We start from the raw sequence: 18193 nt of genomic DNA on the forward strand, positions 1-18193 counted from the left end.
ATTGTTTATTGGGTTCTGTTCTATTCTATGTAGCTTCTTACACCACACTCATCAACATAATATCAGGATTTCTTCTGCTTTGCCAATTTTGAGCCCTCAGCTTAGTCAAATGGCAGGATTTTCAAAACTGAAAATATTCATTCTGGAAAATTCCAAGTTTTGAGAAGAATAAAAAAATAATGGAAAATATTTAAAAATGAAAAATTAGTCCATTTCGGAAAACAACAGAACAAAAAACGTCTTTGACCAGTGAGAGGTGCTATCCCCACAATGTGACCCAGAAGAAAAGGTGGAGCTGCCCAGTGAAAGAGCTGGTGAAAGTGTAGATTGGGGCCTCCATACCAGGATGATAAAATGACATCAGGCCCCGCTCATAGTCCAGATACACTCCGATCTTCCCAGGGCTCCCAGTCAGGGGCAGGAGGGTTTCTGGGGAGGTGCGAGCCCGGTAATGGCTCCCACACTGCTCCACGGCCCAGATCCTCTCCTCAGGAGAAAAGCAGATCCAGCCCTTCCTCCTGACAGATTCTTTGGCCACCCCCACAGCCCAGGTCCTACCACCTCCGACCTCTACCTCCCAGTAGCGTTTCCCCGAGGCAAACCCTTCCGAGCCCAGCACGCAGGTTTCACTGTCAAATCTCTCAGGGTTGTCAGGCATGTCCTGCTGCAGGCCCCTCCATTTCACAGATCGCCGATTCTCAGAGACCTTGAGGCTGGGATGAGCCGTGTCCGGATCCAGACTCACCATCGCTGCAGAGATGGGGCAGAGCATCAGGGGCAGAGCGCAGCCCATCTGCATAGGTGCTGACTCCGTGGGTGCTACAGGGCTGGAGCATGCACGGGGAATAATTAGTGGGTGCTGTGCACCCACCGGCAGCCAAGCTCTCCCCCTACCTCACCTCACCTAACCTCTGCCTCCTCCCCTGAGCACGCTGTGTCCCTGCTTCCCCTAGCTCCCAGTGCTTGCAGCCACAAAACAGCTGTTTCGCAGCGTAACAAGCTCTGGGAGGGAGGGGGGAGGAGCAGGAACATGGCGCACTCAGGGGAGGAGGCGGAGCCAGGGAGGGAATTTGGGGAAGGAGTCCAATAGGGGCAGGGAGGGGGAGGAGTTGAGGCGGGGACTTTGGGGAAGGGGTTGGAATGGGGGCGGGGCAGGGGTGGAGTTAGGGCAGGGCTGGGGGTAGAGGAGGGGTCGAGCACCCACGGGCACCAGCAGAAGTTGGTGCCTATGCCCATCGAGGCTGTTTCCCATCCTCCCGCCAGCTCTGTCTTGGCAAGGACACTCTCTGATTTCCCGCCTCTAACTCCCAGGGATCTGCTTCTCTGCATTTCACTGCAGCTCTCCTCCTAGACAATAGGGGCAAATAGTTCCCCTGGAAGAGCTGGAGATGCCTCTAGCTCCCATTGGGCCTGTCTGTAACCTCTACAGAGGCCCCAATAAGGAACGAGCTCAGGTGTTACACACACGGACATCATTTCTACCATTAAAAGAACTCAGTAGTCACCTACCACAAAATCTGTGCTCTGGGGCTGCTACCACGTCTCCACAGCTAAGACAGCACCTGAGTTTCCAATCTACACCTGAGTTGGGAGCCCTCTATTCTAATACCCACAAAGTCGTATCAGACTCAAATTTGGTAGATTTGGTCCAGGTCTGAGGTAGAATTTTTCTACCATATTTGAACTGAATTAGCCAAAGGGCTACTGACTGACAACTCCATAAAAACAGAGATTTCACCAGTCCAAAAAGCATTAAGACAATTACCCGCAGCCAGTTAAGGTAATTTACACAGTTTCCTAGAACCCTTCTAGTTCATGAAGTTAATTAATAACAACACAACACATGAGAATTCACCATATGTGTCCAGTAAAACCCCAACTCTGAACCATAATTACCAATGGCTGCGAGCACCTACCCCCCTGAATTGACAGCAGGTAAGTTCCCGGCCTTAGGAGCACTCTGACTTATTGCAATTATACTGGAGAGCTCGGGACTCCATACTTAAGTGTGAGCATTTGTTTTATGCAAGTAAACTGGGGACGAATCTGGCATTTTCATTGACCATACTGCTCTTTCCCTGTGATTTCTGGCATGTGCGCATCTGCTGGGCAGCAGAGTGGTGCAGGGAGTCTGACATTAAAATACCAGCTTCACTTACCTGCATTTTTGCTGACTTTACTCCAGCCTGAAATCAAACACACCAAGAGGTGAGCACTCCCCGGAGCACAGACTGCCGGCAAAGGACACAATGTCATCTGGGGTGGGGGAAAGGGGACACATGGCACTTACCAAGTTCGGCCAGGGATTTCTCTGCAAACAGAGAGACATAGGTATGCAGTCAGTTCTACAACAGCTCCTGGGTTAGGGAATGTGCCTTTAAAGGACCACTTTGCCCCTCTCGACTGTGCTCTCTGCTGCCCTCTTTCTGCCCAGGTCTCCTGGCCTGAGCTCCATCCTCATAGAGCTCTTAGTGGCTTTGGGCTCTGTCGATTACACCCCCCTTCTTGGCATCTGACCCTCGCTGGGCTCCTATGGCCCTGCCCTAGCTGGGCTCACCTGTCGTGTAGTGTCCGCACTCCCCATGTGCCAGGCAGCTCGGAGAGGTGCTAGGCCCTGATAACATGGCAGTGAGGGTTTAATGAGCTAACCCTTGGCCCTGGACACTGGATCTCAGCTCATGGGCCCAGCAACATGAGCTGGCTCCTTCTCACTGAGTTTGTGCCTCAAAGTTTCAGAGAGTGCTAGGAGACTTTGGGACTGCGCTGAGCCCCTGTTTCCAGGGCATCAGAATCCCCCCCACCCCTCCATTCCTTTAAATTCAGTAGCAAAAAGGTACGTGGGCCCAGGCAGACCCACCAGTTTTGGATATGGACATTCCCCTGTGTGCAGATTTTAAAGGAAGGGGCTGAAATCAGGCTTATCATGGAAACTGAGCAGCAACCTTATCTATGGAGCAGTTACCCCACTCGATGATTAGTCAGAGCTCCCCATCCGTTTGATTCCCAGAGCCTCTCCTAACAGATAGTGCAGAGACAAAAGCCAAAGTCTGTCTGACTATGTACAGTGAGAAAAACTTGTTCAAGCCTCCGGAGAGCCCAGACATTTACCTCTCTCGTTCTCCAGCTCAGCGCGCAGAATCTCTGGAAGAGAAAAGGAAGAAAGAGGCGAGGTTTCATCTTGTTGCATTAGCTGGGTTATTCCTACTGTTATTTCAGGGAACTTGTCCCAGGAACTTACCTCTCTCTTTCTCCAGTTCAGATCGCAGGTTTTCTAAAGAAAGAAGAGTGAAAGAGGTGAGATTCTGGGGGGCAATGGTCCCCTCTCATACTAGCAAAGAGCTGCCATTGTATAGAACATCATAGATTCACAGAGTTCAGGGCCAGAAGGGTTGTAGTCTGACCTCCTGTACATCACAGACCTTAGACCCTCACTCAGTCACCGCTGTACCAGGCCTAAGGTGACAGTTCAGTCACGGGTATTTTTAGAGAAAGTTGTGGACAGGTCATGGGCAATAAACCAAAAAATTCCCCACCTGTGACCAGTTCATGATTTATACCATAAGTCCCCCTAAGTAAATCTCAGCGGGGCTGCTGCTGGAGGGGGAGCAGGGCCATTGGCACCAGCTGCCAGGGGCCACTGAGCAGCAGCTGCTTCAGCCGCCCGAGGGACCACTGCTCAGGCGCTCTCTGGGGCCAGCCCCACCGGCTGCTGGTCAGGTGGTCCCCGGGGCCAGCTGCCCTGGGCCATTCCAGCAGTGGCTGGCAGTCAGTGCAGCTGGCCGTGGGGCTGTCGGATCAACTGGCTGACCTGATTTGGAAAAAGACGTTGAAAAACTGGAAAGGATGCAGAAAAGAGCCACAAAAATTATTTGAGGGCTGGACAAAATGCCTGACAGCGAGAGACTGACTTATAATAACGGGATTATTCACACACGTAAAGTTAAGCCTGTAGCTAGCTGAACTGGGGCCCTGAGCTCTCTGGGCCTCAGTTCCCTGAGTGTAAAGCGGGATAAGAAAGGGTTCCTCGCCTTGTGCGGTAACTGCAGTTCTTCGAGGTGTGTGTTACTCCATGCTCTGTGTACTCACAGCCCGGCGCCTCACATCGGAGATTTCAGGTCGCCGTTTCTGTTCGGCCCACACATCCGCTCTCCCCATCTCGTGCTCCGCATTAGGTCAATGTAGCGCTGTGCAGACAAACTGCCCCCGGTTCCTTCTCCACCACAGAGCTCATAGGTCAGAGCTGCAGAGCAGAGGGGAAGGGGGGCGAGTAGTGCAGCACCCACAGGGACACATCTCAGAGAGCGACAGGCACGGCACCAGGTGAGGGACCCTTTCTCCTTCTTGCAGCAGTGGCTCTGTGGGCGTCTCGGCGACTCGGCAGCCGTACCCGTGACGGAGGGGTGGGGTTTCAGAGTCGAGTCTAGTCCTGAGCATCAGACACTGGAATAAAATATAGCAGAGGATGCAGGGGTGCCGGAACTGGGGGGATCAAGGGGCCAGGCCCTCCCCCCACTTTTTGCCAGCTGTAAAGGCAAGTGACGGTGGGGAGAGGAGTGAGAAGCAGGCGGGGTCTTGGGGGGAAGAGGGAGTGATGCTGGGGTTTGGGGGAAGGGTCGGTGCAAGGTCAGGGGCTTGGGGAGAAGAGGTAGTGTGAGGTCAGGGCCTTGGGGGCAATGGGTGGCGTGCGCACAGGGAGAAAGGGGCGGGGCCTCAGGCAGGGCATGGCATGTGGGGTGCAGCCACAGTTCAGGTGCCTGTGGGCCCCCACACACTTCTAAGGGGCCTCTGCTGAGATGTGGGTGACTGCAGGATGTTCAGCAAATGTGTGAGCAGATGTCCATGTTTCTGCTCTGCACGTGTCTGTGATCGGAACATTCCTGAGCAAGGCTGTGCAAGTGGAGAGAGATCTCCTGGGGTGAGTTTGAACCGTACAGGAAGGTGGAATGCCTTAAGTGTGATAGCAATGGGTAATGCAGTCTGATATCCATCTCGAGAGTCTTTGTTTAGCGATTGAGGCTCCCTTAGATCTGTCTGCAATGGAGAGAAGTAGTCTGCGAGATTTTCTGAAGGGCTTAATCCTCACCAAATAAAAGGACTCTCCCGACATTCAGAGTGTGTGGGGTCACCTCCCTTTTATCCTGGTGTGGTTTTGGAAAAAAGTCGGGAGATGGATTAAACCGGTTTATGTGGAACTGTGAAGATATTTTCAGTAGGAATGTGGGGTACAGTCATAATGTAACCTTATTTTTGAAAACAACTGTAAACGGGGTATACCAATAGAGCCCCTATCTCTCCCACTCTCCGTGCAGACATAATGGCCACTAGGATTATAGTTTCCATAGAGAGGTGTAGAAGAGAGCAGGAGGCCATGGGTTCGAAGGGAAGTCTTGTAAGAAACTGAAGGACTTGGTTGAGGTCTCATGACAGTGTAGAGCATCTGATTGTGAAGACTGCAAAGAGCTACAAAAGGATCTCACAAAACTGGGTGACTGGGCAACAAAATGGCAGATTAAATTTTGATAAATGTTGATAAATGAAAAGTAATGCACATTGGAAAACATAATCCTAACTATACATGTACAATGATGGGGTCTAAATTAGCTGTTGCCACTCAAGAAAGAGATATTGGAGTCATTGTGGAGTTTTCTGAAATCATCCACTCAGTGTGCAGTGGCAGTCAAAAAAGCAAACAGAATGTTGGGAATCATCAAGAAAGGGATCGATAATATGACAGAAAATATCATATCGCCTCTATATAAATCCATGGTTCAGCCACACCTTGAATACTGTGTGCAGATGTGGTCGCCCCACCTCAAAAAAACACATTGGAATTGGAAAAGGTTCAGAAAAGGGCAACAAAAATGATTAGGCGTATAGAACGGCTTCCATATGAGGAGAGATTAATAAGACTGGGACTTTTCAGCTTGGAAAAGAGGCAACTAAGGGGGGATATGATAGAGGGCTATGAAATCATGAGTGGTATAGAGAAAGTAAATAAGGAAGTGTTATTTACTCCTTCTCATAATACAAGAACAAGGGGCCACCAAATGAAATTAATAGGTAGCGGATTTAAGACAAACACAAGAAAGTATTTTTTCATGCAAAGCACTGTCAACCTCCGGCACTCCTTACCAGAGGGTGTTGTGAAGGCCAAGACTATAACGGGGTTCAAAAGGGAGCTAGATAGATTCATGGTGGCTAGGTCCATCAATAGCTATTAGCCAGGATGGGCAGAAATGGTGTCCCAAGCCTCTGTTTGCCAGAAGCTGGGATTGGGTGACAGGGCATGGATCACTTGAGGATAACCTGCCTGTTCATTCCCTTTGGGGCACCTGCCATTGGCCACTGTCAGAAGGCAGGATACTGGGCTAGATCGACCTTTGGTCTGACCCAGTATGGCTGTTCTTATGCTCTTATGTTCACACCACCATCTCAGCAGCTCACCTCTTGGGCACACAGAACACTCCTGCGGACACTCTCAGCAGGAAGTTTTCCCAGGATCACAAATGAGAAATAGACCTTTCCATTCTCCACAGCATATTTCTACGTTGGGGAGTCCCAGAGATAGACTTATTCCCCACAGCCAGAAACAAGAAGTGCTCCCAGTTCTGCTCCGGAGCTGTCCTGGGTCATCACTCTCTCGGAGATGCCTTTCTCCTACATTGGAACACAGGTCTCCTCTATGCCTTTCCTCCAATTCCTGTAATGTCAAAGGTCTTGCTTGAGGAAAGAAACGAAAGGGCCAGGGTTATACTTGTAGACCCCTTGTGGCCATGACAAACGTGATTCCCATGCCGTACTCAACTGGCGATTTGCATGCCAATCACTCACCAGCTGTTCCTCATCTCCCCTCTCAGGATACTGGCAAGGTCCATCACCCCAATTGACAGGTTCTCCAACTCAATGCTTCCAACGCTTAGAAATGACCTGCTCTGAGTATGTAAAGACCATGTCTACTCAATAGTGGGAGAGATTCCAGCTCTGGTGTGACTGGAAACATGTTACCCCTACATCCTCTCCACTACCACTTGTGGTAGATTGCATCCTAGAACTGAAAATGTCAGGGTTATCGCTATGCTCCCTGGAAGTGCATCTCGCTGCCATCACCCCCTTCCATCGTAAGATGACAACAAGATGATGTCTCAGGGCATGAGTAAACCTTGCCACAAATAAGAACATAAGAACGGCCAGACTGGGTCAGACCAAAGGTCCATCAAGCCCAGTATCCTGTCCTCCGACAGTGGCCAAAGGCAGGTGCCCCAAAGACCTCTATCATATCCCCCCTTAGTCACCTCTTTTCCAAGCTGCAAAGTCCCAGCCTGATTAATCTCTCCTCATATGGAAGCCGTTCTATCGGGTGGTGAATGCACCAGGTCCAGAGTTTCACTGCCTTGGTACAAAGGGAAGGTGAGCGTGCTCTTCCCTAGCAATTTATGGAAAACATACATGCAGTGTTCTCTATCATAATCTTAATATGCTTGCCCTAGTCAGTGGGAGGAAATGTGAACAAGTTTCCTGACTGCTCTGAGTTCCGGTAAGTAGATATGCAATGTGGATTCGAAGGGGAACCATTTGCCTTGACTAATGTTGGTGTCCAGGAGGGCTCCCCATCCCAATAGATATGCATCTGTTGTTATTATTAACGTTGGGGGTGGTTGAGTGAAGGGAACTCCTGAGCAGACATTGTGAGTGTCTTTCCACCAGTTGAGGGAGTTTTTGACTGTTGAGGGCATCAATAGAAGTTTGTTTATACTGTGTGTGCTTGGTATGTGCTGAACCACCACTGAAGCCTGTACATGTGGAGTCTCATGTGATTTATTACAAAGGTGCCTGCCACCATGTGTCCCGGTAGTTGAAGACTATTTCTGACCAAGGTTTGAGGGTTGGCCTGTCCTGTTGAGATTAAGTTGTCTCAGGTGTTGAACCTGCATAAGGGGAGGAAGGCTTTGGCCTCTGCTCCATCTTGGAAGGCCCCTATAAATTCCAGATGTTATACTGGAGTTAATATGGTCTTTTGGATGTCTACTTTTAGAGCCAGTTGGAGGAATAGGTCCATAGTCTTTTGTGGGGGCGTCAAGGAATCATCAAAGGAGCATGCCTTGAGCAGGCAATCATCCAGATTCAGGGATATTATCACTCTTTGTTTGCGAAGGAGCACCACAACCATAGAAAGGACCTTTGAGAACACTCTGGGTGCAGACAATGAAAGTGGTCTTGTGCCAGAGTGAATACTTCTGTGCATCGCGATATGGAAGTAAGCATCTTGTAGGTCAAGGGTCGAGAACCAGTCCCCATGGTCCAGAGATGGGATTATTGCTGCCAAAGTCACCTTCTTGAAGCGTTGTATCTTTACAAATCTGTGGAGTGATCTTAGATCCAGAATGTGTCTCCAATCACCATTCTTTTTCAGAATCTGGAAGTACTTGGAGTTGAAGCCCTTCCCGCTGTGTTGAGTAGGAACTGGTTCTACAGAACCTAGGTTCAGAAGATAGCTTGTTTCCTGATGTAAAAGCTGCTCATGAGAAGGGTTCCTGAGGAGGGTCAGGGGAGAGCGGTAAGCAGGAGTGAGGGAGGTAAAATGGATCAAATATTCTGTGGAGATGATCTGCAAAACCCACTTGGTCCCAGTTTTGATGAAAAAGAGTAAGGCAGTTGCCAAAGCTGCGGTGATGTTTGTGTTTTTGCAGCAAATTAAAATGGGGGTGGTAACTTGGGTCCTTAAACAACACATCAAAAATTGTGCATAGATGTAGATGGCTGTGATGTTGATGACTGTGGGGGAGTTGATCTTCGCTTTTGTATTCATTGTGTTTTCTGTTGGGGTTCATAATGCCTCTGAGGAGGAGAAAATTGATCAGGCCGGGATCTCTGTGTCATCTGTGATTTATTATATCTTCTTTTTTGTGCAGGTGCATAAATTCTCAGTGAATGCAAAGTGGCTCTAGAGTCTTTTAGTATGTGGAGGGATTCATCCATTTTCTCTGCAAATGATTTGGATCCTTCAAATGGAAGGTCCTCCACAGTAGACAGGAGTTCCCTTGGAAAGCCAGAAAGGTGAAGCCAGGAAGCTCCGCATGCCCACTGCTGTTGAGATGAAGCAAGCAGCTGTGTCAGCGGTGTTTAGAGAGGGGCCTGCAACAATGTCCTGGCAAGAAACTGACCCTCAGTTGTGATCACCTGAAACTAATGGGAGTTGGTCAATGAAGGTGTTTAAAGTAGAATAATTGATATGGTTGTATTTTGCCATAAGAGCTTGGTAATTAGCAATCTTAAATTGCAGGGTCACCTAAGAATATGATTTTCAAGTTGTTTTAAGTTCTCTCATAGGGTGTTGATTTAGCATGGTGCTTTCTGCCATGTTCATTTACAGCATCGATTACAAGGGATTTTAGGAATGGGTGGGAAAATAAAAAATCCGAGTCTTTAGAGGGAACATAATATTTTTATCTGCTCTCTTGTATGTGGGATGTACTGTGCCACATAGTCTTTGCTGGGTCCAGCGATACCTTGTTAATAGTGAGTGCAATACAGGCTGATGATGAAGGGTGTAGGATGTCGAACAGCTTGAGTTGCAACACCTTGACTTCTTCCAGTGGAATTAGTAGAGAATCCACTTCTCTCTTGATGAAATCTTGAAATGGTTTGAAGTCGTTTGCCAGAGTTGGTGGGGGAGGCATAACAGCTTCATCAGGAGAGGATGAAGAGATGTTAGTCACTGGAGTAATCCCTTTGTCTCATCTCACTGCCTGTTCTCCTCCTGTGGATCAGGAGACCTAGACAGAGAAGCAGTAGGAGATTGCCTTCTCCTATCCTGATGAGCAACACTAGGGGCCCTCAAGAATTGGGGTCTATAGGCCAGTATGGCCACTGGGGTGGTGCAAAGGGCATTGAGGGGTGCACCCAAGCGTGTCCATACCAACTGTGTGGGTCATGTCTCTCATGGTGGTAAGCTGGTTCTGCAGAGGTTTCTGGGTGATTTGCTCCCTGGTAGTGGGACAGAGAGCCTTCCAAGGAGACTGAGGAGAATCTGTCATCCTCCTCCTCCTCCTCGTCACTTGGAAGAGGTGGAGCTGTCATGGAAGCTGTGGGAGACTCCATTGGTACTGCATGTATGTCTGGGCACTGAGATGTGGTCAGCACCAAGAATGTGTCGGTGCTGAACCAGGGCGACTCAGGCATCTCTGAAACCAGCAAGTCTTTAGGCAAATGAAATTCCTGTGATACCAGAATAGCAGATGGCGCCGTTGAGGTAAGCTGAGCAGACGTGGCTCATGTAGAAGGAGCTGACAGTAGTGGGAGTCTTCTGCACTCCGATAAATGGCCGGTAGTGTTGTTCTGGTCTTCTGAAGAGCCGAAGCACTTGGTATCGAGGCCCTAGAACGCTCTATCGGAGATGAGCTAGAGGAGCTGGTTCTCTCTCTACCACCCCTTTCCCCCCAGTGGTACCAAACTCCCATAGCCTGTGCCCCTTGGGTTTTTAGGCTTACTGGTGGTACCAGTAGCGGAGGAGCCAGTCGTCTCGTGGGTACCCCGTTGTAGATCAGTCAGTACCAGGGTGGTTGATCTTGTTAGGGATCATTTCTTTGTGGTAGATTCTCTACCCAATGACTTGTAGCCTGCTTTTTTGTGGCTTTTTGAGAGGAATCCAAAAATTTCCTCTTCCAAGCTGCCATAGTGTGTTGAGCCGAGGAAGTAGATGGAATCGGCCACTTTGGGAACTCTTGTACGGGGGGGTGTGTCCCAGGGCCAGGGTCAGAGGCTGATCCGACTGAACTTTCCATCATTAGTAGTCATAGTTTTAGTTAAAGGTTATTCCTAGCTTTTAATTTCAGGCAGAAAGTACACTCTTAAGGCATGTGTGACTCTCCAAGACAGCAAATGCAGTAGGAATGTACATCACTGACTGGAATTGGTTCTCAGGAGGAGAAACAACACTTAAACCTGGAAGAGCCAGGCATACCCTGTCCAGGTTTCACTTCCCCAGAGGGAGGAGGCAAGAAAGAACTCAGGACAGGGAGTTCGCTAGCCTTATAACAAAATAAAGAGGGGGGATTATTTTATTGTTCCTTTTTTTTTTTTTTGAAAAAAGGAAACAGAAGGGGTGTATGAACACTAACTGACTGAAATGCAATGAACGAACACTAATCACTCAAAACAGAAAGTAAAATATAGATGAGGTATTCTCAACTCGGGGGCTGCTGAGGCCCTATCTCAGGTCAAGGTGGTTGAGAAGGAGCTGAGGGCAGTTTGCCCGTGCAATGCTCTATAGCCCTAATGCAAGGCCCGAGACAGGGACAGCATCTGTGGGGGCTGAATAGACACTGCTATCTAAAATCTCCGATCTGAGGCATAGGGGGCACAAATACACCTTCAGAGAAGTACCCACAGGATCCTACTCGAAGAAGAATGATAATTCCTTCCTCCCACCCTTTGTCTTATCTATTTAGCCCTTCAGGTCTTCTGTCATGTGTCTCTGCATGGTCCAGCACAGCGGGGCCTCCAGTTCTCTTGTAACATCACCCATAATAATGTAACTCTGCTCAACTCACAAAAGGGCAAACCGCAGCGATTAGAAAATACGGAGCGGTGCAGAGACCTTCCTTCCTGCTGACAGTGAACCAGAGTCAAGAACATGTTGAACTAGATTTGATTCTTTGCAATTAGATGTGAAACCCACTGGCAGGGTGAGTTAAAAGTCCCCCTGTGAGTCCATCCACAGAGAATACAAGATGTTACAGCCCCTAGCAGCGGTGAACTGCACCTTTCAGAGGATCTGGCCTGAGCCAGTTGGAACCCGTTGTTGTCACGCAGAGGCTCATGTCACGCAGTGCTGACTGTGGGGTGCCGGAGACTGTGTTCAGAGGACAAGCTATTGTCGTAAGTGTGAGGGGGCTCCTGGTCCTACTTGAAGGCTCTGGGGACCCTGTAGGGAAGTGTCAGTGTGCGATCTGAGGCCTGAGAACACAGGAATGGCCAGATCAGTGGTCCAGCTAGTCCATTGTCCTGTCTTCCAACAGTGGTCAGCGCCAGAGGCTTTAGAGGGAATGAAGGGAACAGGCCAATTATCAAGTGATCCATCCCCTGTCAAGTCCCAGCTTCTGGCAGTCAGAGGTTTAGGGACACCCAGAGCATGGGGTTGAATCCCTGACCATCCTGGCCATTGATGGACCTGTCCTCCAGGAACTTATCTAGTTCTCTTTTGAATCCAGGTCTATTTTTGGCCTTCACAGCATCCCCTGGCAACAAATTCCACAGGTTGCCTCCGTATTGTTCGAAGAAGTGCTTCCTTTTATTTGAGTTAAACCTACTGCCTAATAATTTTACCAGGTAACCCCTGGTTCTTGTGGTGTGTGAAAGGGTAAATAACCCTTCCTTAATCGCTCTCTCTAAACCACTGATGATTTTATAGAATTCTATGCCCTCCCCGCGTCCTCATCTCTTCTCTAAACTGAACAATCCCAGCCTTATTTGTCTCTCCTCCTAGGAAAGCTGTGCTGCATCCCTAGTCATTTTTTGTTGTCCTTTTCCCAGTCTAATATATTTTTTGAGATGGGGTGACCAGATCTGCACACAGTATTCAAGGTGCGGGCGTACCAGAGATTTATATAGTGGCAGTATAATATTTTCTGTCTTATTACCAATCCCTTTCCCAATTATTCTGTTCACTTTTTTGGCTGCTGCTGCACATTGAGTGGATGTTTTCGGAGAATTATCCACAATGACTCCACGATCTTTTTCCTGGGGGGTAACAGCTAATACAAACTCCATCATTTTGTATGTGTAGTTAAGATTATGCTTTCCAATGTGCATTACTTTGCATTTATCAACACCAAATTTCATCTGACATTTTGTTGCCCAGTCAGCCCGTTTTGTGAGATCCCTTTGTAATTCTTTCCAGGAAGCTTTGGACTTAACTCTCTTGAGTAATTTTGTAACATCTGCAAATTTTGTCCCTTCACTGTTTACATCTCCAGCAGCCAGTGTGCAAAGAGCCGGCCTAGACAAGGAGGGGAAGAGTTGTGCTGCTCTGCCTTAAACTCACAGACTTTATGGCCAGAAGGGACCATCATGATCATCTAGTCTGACCTCCTGCACATCGCAGGCCACAGAACCTCACTCACCCACCCCTGTAACAGACCCAGAACCTCTGGCTGAATTACTGAAGTCCTCAGATCATGATTTTATAGAGTTCAGGTCACAAAGACTCCGCCATTTACACCAGTTTAAACCTGCAAGTGACCCATGCCCCATGCTGCAGAGAAAAGGGAAAAAACCCACCAAAAAACAAAAAAATCCTTGGGTCTCTGCCAATCCGACCCAGGGGAAAAGTCCTTCCTGACCCCAAATATGGTGATCAGTTAGACCCTGAGCCAGCTTTGTGTCTTCCTGTTTTGGGGTCTTGTTGTAGTAATTGGTCCTGCAAATTTACCCTAATTATGAGCTCAACTGTGAGGCAGGAGTGAAAGCTCACAAAATGTCACAATAATCTGTAACAATGAATGTGGAAGGGAAAGGGTGAAAAGGGGAGGGAGACAGACTGAATTAGACCAAACAAAAATGCCTCCTGATAGAACTCAAAGACTGTGTTACAATCATGCCTGGTAAACAAGAGAAGTGTGGGATCAGAAATCAATGAAACAAAAGTTAGGCCTAAATGGTGGACAAAATAATGAGCGGACGGGCTAGTCCCCCCCTCACTCCATTTTGGGGTTCTTAAAAATTTTTTTTAGCAGGAATATATTTGAAGAGATGCAGGGTACTGCTATTCTGGCTGAAAGAAGGGGAAGGAGTGAGCTTCACCATCATGGCTGCCACTCCTCCCTCCCCTGGAAGCCCAGGCCTTCTTCATCCTAATCCTGAGAGATGTCCTGACCAGACCAGGCCAGAGAGAGGGACCAAGAAGGAAATGCCACGTCCACCAGCTCTGGCTGACTCCTGAACACCACCTGAAATGTGATGTCTGCCCCCACCAATGCGTCCTTTTCCTGCTCTATATTATTTCTTCTCCTTCCAGTCTCTCTCCTTTTTCTTTCTGTCTAAGAAGAATCTGGCTTAGCTGGCCAAGAATGCTTATATTGCAGCACTGCTGTGATCCTGCGACCAAAGAGGCAGCTAAAAGCTATGCCCCAAACAGCCCAGTGCTGGTGTGATTTTTCCAGAGTGGCTGATCAGAATATGGGCTGGCTTGTGTTTCTCCACAGTGAGGCTGCCAGCGAGAGGTAGCACCAGAACAGAAGCTGCATTTTCTCTCTTTGCTACTCTTCTTTCTCGCTGTTTGAAAGAGGTGCCGGCATCAAAGGAAAGGCGCATCACACGCTGGAGAGAGGCAAAGGTGGGACAACTGGGGTGACTCTTGACTCTGCAGCCAGGGAGAGGAGGAACTGACTCCCTCCCAGGGTCACACAGCATATTGTCGAAAAACTTCTTTATTGTGAATGATGATTTACAGTTTAATATATTCCTAAGAGAGTATTTGATGTTACTTTCTATTCTATCATTATTCCATACTTTCTATTATGGCTCCATGTCTAGTTGGCAGCCGGTATCTAGTGGAGTGCCCCAAGGGTCGGTCCTGGGGCCAGTTTTGTTCAATATCTTCATTAATGATCTGGAGGATGGTGTGGATTGCACCCTCAGCAAATTTGCAGATGACACTAAACTGGGAGGAGTGGTAGATACCCTGGAGGGTAGGGATAGGATACAGAGGGCCCAAGACAAATTAGAGGATTGGGCCAAAAGAAATCTGATGAGGTTCAACAAGGACAAGTGCAGAGTCCTGCACTTAGGACGGAAGAATCCCATGCACCGCTATAGACTAGGGACCGAATGGGTAGGCAGCAGTTCTTCAGAAAAGGACCTAGGGTTACAGTGGATGAGAAGCTGGATATGAGTCAGCAGTGTGCCCTTGTTACCAAGAAGGCCAATGGCATTTTGGGATGTATAAGTAGGGGCATTGCTAGCAGATGGAGGGACGCAATCGTTCCCCTCTATTCGAAATTGGTGAGGCCTCATCTGGAGTACTGTGTCCAGTTTTGGGCCCAACACTACAAGAAGGATGTGGATAAATTGGAAAGAGTCCAACGGAGGGCAACAAAAATGATTAGGGGACTGGAGCACATGACTTATGAGGAAAGGCTGAGGGAACGGGGATTGTTTAGTCTGCGGAAGAGAAGAATGAGGGGGGATTTGATAGCTGCTTTCAACTACCTGAAAGGGGGTTCCAAAGAGGATGGGTCTAGACTGTTCTCAGTGGTAGCGGATGACAGAACAAGGAGTAATGGTCTCAAGTTGCAGTGGGGGAGGTTTAGGTTGGATATTAGGAAAACCTTTTTCACTAGGAGGGTGGTGAAACACTGGAATGCGTTCCCTAGGGAGGTGGTGGAATCTCCTTCCTTAGAAGTTTTTAAGGTCAGGCTTGACAAAGCCCTGGCTGGGATGATTTAGTTGGGGATCGGTCCTGCTTTGAGCAGGAGGTTGGACTAGATGACCTCCTGAGGACCCTTCCAAACCTGATATTCTATGATTCTGTGATTCCACGGACACCATCATAGGACCTAATCACATCAGCCACACCATCATGAGCTTGTTCTCCTGCACATCTATCAATGTGATGTTTGCCATCATGTGCCAGCAATGCCCCTCTGCCATCTACATTGGCCAAACCGGACAATCTCTATGCAAAAGAATAAATGGACACAAATCAGATGTCAAGAATTATAACATTCAAAAACCAGTCAGAGAACACTTCAACCTCCCTGGTCACTCAATTTCAGATCTAAAAGTCGCAATTCTCCAATAAAAATACTTCAAAAACAGACTCCAACCAGAAACTGCAGAATTGGAATTAATTTGCAAACTGGACACTGTTAAATTAGGCTTGAATAAGGACTGGGAGTAGGTGGGTTATTACACAAAGTAAAAACTATTTCCCCATGCTAAGTTCCCCACTGCTGTTACTCACACCTTCCTGTCAACTCTTTGAAATGGGCCATCCTGATTTTCACAACAAAAGGTTTTTTTCCTCTTGCTGACAATACCCCACCTTAATTGATTCCTCTGTTAGAGTTGATATGTCAACACCCAATTTTTCATGTTCTCTGTGTATATATATCTTCTGACTGTGGATGCATCCAATGAAGTGGGTTTTAGCCCACGAAAGCTTATGCCCAAATACATTTCTTAGTCTCTAAGGTGCCACAAGTACTCCTCGTTTTGTTTTGTTTTTTGCTGATACAGACTAACACGGCTCCCACTCTGAACTAAATGATTGCATCTCTCCCCACAATAGATCTGGAAGCACAAAGAACACCCTGGAGACCAGGCCTTTAAACGTTAAGAAAAATCAGAGTTAAGGTGACGTGTACGTACTTCCTTCGCAGTGCTGTTGTGCATATGTGTTATGATACAGACTCACAAGTGTGGCCTTGGGGTCAATTCCCTGCCCCCCACAGCATCAATTTCCTCCAGACTCCCAAGGGAAATGGTGCTTCCTCCGTCCCTTGATGAGATGCCTTTCTGGAGTCTGCTTTGGTCCAAAACTCGCTACTGCGCCATGCAGGAGGCCTGTGATGTGTAGGGGGGCCAGATGAGATGATCTAAGAGTCTCTTCTGGCCTTCAAGTCTCCAAATCTCTGCAAAACCGAGTGCGGCACATTGAGCATCCTCTGATGGTTCCACGTGTGGCCTGCGTGAACCCTTGCACGACCACTGAGTGTGTGGGGGTGACCCAGGGGGAGCAGCTCAAACACGCACAGGAGCCGGCTCGGGGCAGGACATGAGCCCTGCAGGGCAGGGGTGGGGGTGGCAGTGACATCACAAGGGCCTTTTGCAGCACTCAGCTGATTGGTGAAAGGAGGTTGGGAGGCGGTGACCTCACAGAGAGTCCACGACAACGGCCAGGGAGGACAGGCTGCAGGGCAGGGGGATCTCAGAGACCCCCGGGGCTTTGCTGCAGGGAGTCTCCTTCTGGAGGTGTCTCCTTGAGGACTGAGAGAGAATTCAGGGACTCGTATGTGAGCGCGAGGTGGAGCCTCTCTGGAGTTTTCTCCTTTCCCACTGCTCATTGAGCGAGAAGACAGACGTCCCTGTGGAGGAGGGAAGAGCCCCAAAGAGGTTTGGTACCGAGGCAGCCTGATCCGCCCGGTGCTGGCCAAATTCTCAGCACGGAAAACAGGAGGTTAAGGTTGGACAATTTTCCCCCAGCCAGGCCTTTGTCCCTTCGAGTCCTTGGGGTTTGTCTTTTTTGGATTTCCTTTTCCTGCTGCCCTCCGTCCACTGGCGAGGAGGGAGCTGCTCTGTCGCCCTCATGGTGGGAGGCCTCCCAAAGAGATGGGACAGGAAGCGGTTTGAGAGTGATCCTCACCGGTGACCTGAGCCATCCTTGGGCCATCTGGGGAACCCTCAGCCCACCGCCAGAGTCTCCACGCTGATTGGCTGAGCAGGGGGTCTCGTGGCAGGGAGGGGACTCAGGACTTTGTTCTTCTCCTTTAAGGCCCAGCAAATAAGCCAGAACCACTCATCTGCTTGATGAATTGTTCTCCTTCTCGCTGCTGATTGTCTCTGAACCGTTCCTGGTTCTCGCTGGTGTTCTTCTGCTTCTGAAACACTTGCTGAAGAATCGGTGTGAATGGTTGTTGGTCTACAGCTCATTGCAGGTCCCTTTATTCTGATCATTCAGTGGGTGAAACTCCAAACTGATCATAGAATCATAGAATATCAGGGTTGGAAGGGAACTCAGGAGGTCATCTAGCCCAACCCCCTGCTCAAAGCAGGACCTATCCCCAACTAAATCATCCCAGCCAGGGCTTTGTCAAGCTTGACCTTAAAGACTTTTATCAAAGGAGATTCTACCACCTCCCTCGGTAATGCATTCCAGTGTTTCACTACCCTCCTAGTGAAAAAGTTTTTCCTAATATCCAACCTAAACCTCCCCCACTGCAACTTGAGACCATTACTTCTCGTTCTGTCATCTGCTACCACTGAGAACAGTCTAGATCCATCCTCTTTGGACCCCCCTGGCAGGTAGTTGAAAACAGCTATCAAATCCCCCCTCCTTCTTCTCTTCCGCAGACTAAACAATCCCAGTTCCCTCATCCTGTCCTCATAAGTCATGTGTTCCAGTCCCCTAATCATTTTTGTTGCCCTCTGCTGTACTCTTTCCAATTTTTACACACCCTTCTTGTAGTGTGGGGCC

At 48.7% G+C, this 18193-nt stretch overlaps 1 long non-coding RNA gene across 1 annotated transcript; it reads right to left on the minus strand.

The window, feature by feature from the left end:
* Positions 1-2251: 2251 nt before the first annotated feature.
* Positions 2252-3496, minus strand: LOC144930051 (uncharacterized). The gene is made up of 3 exons (XR_013635138.1): positions 3239-3496; positions 3109-3141; positions 2252-2311 (listed from the first exon to the last, which is right to left on the minus strand). It is a non-coding gene; the product is annotated as an uncharacterized LOC144930051 (long non-coding RNA).
* Positions 3497-18193: the final 14697 nt, after the last annotated feature.

Source organism: Lepidochelys kempii, unplaced genomic scaffold, assembly GCF_965140285.1.
Source record: "Lepidochelys kempii isolate rLepKem1 unplaced genomic scaffold, rLepKem1.hap1 scaffold_32, whole genome shotgun sequence".
NCBI classification, from domain to species: domain Eukaryota; kingdom Metazoa; phylum Chordata; order Testudines; family Cheloniidae; genus Lepidochelys; species Lepidochelys kempii.